The 2500-nt window shown below is 46.2% G+C and overlaps 1 protein-coding gene across 1 annotated transcript in view; it reads right to left on the bottom strand.

The window, feature by feature from the left end:
- Positions 1-2500, bottom strand: part of dlgap3 (discs, large (Drosophila) homolog-associated protein 3) — a 205072-nt gene that overhangs the window by 127317 nt on the left and 75255 nt on the right. The window contains 1 exon segment of the mRNA XM_048229621.1: positions 2480-2500. This exon segment is cut by the window's right edge and continues 81 nt beyond it. The gene's annotated coding sequence lies outside the window, so the exon portion shown is untranslated.

Below are 2500 nucleotides of genomic sequence, written 5' to 3' on the forward strand. Positions count from 1 at the left end.
TCTCTCTCACTCTTTCTCTCTCTCTCTCTCTATCACACACACACACACACACACACACACACACACACACTGAGGAAGGCCAATTCAATTACGGCCTCAAAAGAGAAGGAAAGGGCAGCACAAGTAGCAGGATGGAGAGATTAATGGAACAGGCTCCGCCAACCAGCTATCCCCCTCTTCCTCCTCCTCTTCCTCTTCTCTCAGAGAGAGAGACAGAGAGACAGAGATATAGAGAGACAAAGCAAGTGAGAGACACACAGAGAGAGAGAGAGAGAGAGAGAGAGAGAGGTATAGAGAGACAAAATGAGTGAGAGAAGAGAGACAACTGTTCCAACAGCAATAGTTTTGTTGCAGTTATTTCATGTCACTGTTGAAGACAAAATGACTGAACAATTTTAAATGAATGGATTTGAGCATTATCTCTCTCTGTCTGCTTCTCTCTCTCTCTCTCTCTCTCTTTCTCTCTCTCCTTCTCTCTCTCCTTCTCTCTCTCAGATGGAGTACTTGTTAGAAGCAGACGAACTGAGTGAAATCCCTCATCAGTAATGACACATGAAAATCAAAGGGACCTCTCTAGACACATTAAAATGTTCCTGACGGATGGAATGTTCGTGTAGATTGCCATGGAGACGTGTGTGATGCACAGAATGTTGGGACTGTCTGTCAAACCTCTTTATCATCGGTCAGGGGGATGATCTGATTTCTTACTAGGATTCAAAAGCATCATCTAGTCTTGAAAAGGTCTGAGTTTCCATTATGCTTGTATAGCCAGAGTGGTAATAGCTATTATTACACACTCCCAGAGTCCATTACCCTTATTAGTTTTAGGAATTATATGATTATATTACATAGCATCGGCTACTTAGAGTGAGTAGGCATAATGCACATACATCAGTGAGGGCTGAAGAATAGTGAATTTTACAGTAAAGTCCATTAGTTCATTCAATAACTGAATCAGGCAGATTGAATATCTGCAGACATACAAACAAGCACACACACAGTCACACACACACACATATACACATAAGCCTTTCTCACACACTGAACACACACTTGGAGTAATTAGTACCATGGCTCCCCCTACACACACTCCTTCACAAACACACATTACAAAGAGAACAAGAGAAAGAACAGAAAAGAAAGGATCACAGAAAGAAAGAGAAGAAAGGATCACAGAAAGAAAGAGAAGAAATCTGATGACCACGTCCACGGTCTCTAAAACGGCTGTGCTCCCATGGCAGCGACCGCAGCTAAACTGCAATGCAATTACCCCGACTGGATAGAAATGGAGATTGTGGGTTGGGGGGTCAGACATTCCGTCAGGTATCCATGGCGAATCATCTCCATCAGACATGCAGAGACTGCACGACACAGAGACTGCTCCAGAGGTGTGTGTAGATTTGACGAGAGGATTCCTAATTGCATCAGCATCTGTGTTATTGGCTATGAGACACACTTATCACCGGAGAGACAACGCTGGTACTTCGTTATACACACAAGTCATGATTCACATCATTCTCTTGTGTAATGGCAGTGTGTGTCTCTTTTATGTGTGTGTGTGTGTGTGTGTGTGTGTGTGTGTGTATGTGTGTATCTCTGTATGTGTGTGTGTGTGTGTGTGTGTCTCTGTATATGTGTGTGTGTGTGTTTGTGTGTCTGTCTCTGTATGTGTGTGTGTGTGTGTGTGCGTGTGTGTGTGTGTGTGTGTGTGTGTGCTGTGTGTGTGTATGTGTGTGTGTGTGTGTGTGTGTGTGTGTGTGTGTGTGTGTGTGTGGTGAGTGTGTGAGTGAGTGTGTGTGTGTGTGTGTGTGTGGTGAGTGTGTGTGTGTGTGTGTGTGGTGAGTGTGTGTGTGTGTGTCCATTACAGGACATGACAACATCCAGATAAATCAGCATCGAGAGAAGACAGGAGATGCAGCAATGAGAACACCAAGAGACGTTTGGAGAGAGACGAGACGACAGGAGAGATCAGAATGGGGATATGGGGTGAGACGAGACGACAGGAGAGATCGGAATGGGGATATGGGGTGAGACGAGACGACAGGAGAGATCGGAATGGGGATATGGGGTGAGACGAGACGACAGGAGAGATCGGAATGGGGATAGGGTTAGACACTTTCACTTGGAAGTCCATTTGCTTGAGATGAGTCATTCACTCACTCAGCATCAGATTTGTGCAGGGTCAAGCCAGCTGTAATCCTACCAGCGGGAGTGACTTTCAGATAACACCGTAGGATATCACTCTTACATCATACCTCATGATTAGCCACACTGGCTGCCAAACACCTGGCTCAAACCTGCCGCAGACAAGGCCAACAGGTGAGGATCTGACCTGGCTCACACCTGCCGCAGACAAGGCCAGCAGGTGAGGATCTGACCCGCTCTGGGCCAGGTTTGGTGCTGGTCCGGTGTGTGTGTGTGTGTGTGTGTGTGTGTGTGTGTGTGTGTGTGTGTGTGTGTGTGTTGACGCGGGACCTACCTCGCCCATGAGTGTTGACCA

The sequence above is a fragment of the Alosa alosa genome, chromosome 20 (assembly GCF_017589495.1).
Source record: "Alosa alosa isolate M-15738 ecotype Scorff River chromosome 20, AALO_Geno_1.1, whole genome shotgun sequence".
Classification (NCBI taxonomy): domain Eukaryota; kingdom Metazoa; phylum Chordata; class Actinopteri; order Clupeiformes; family Clupeidae; genus Alosa; species Alosa alosa.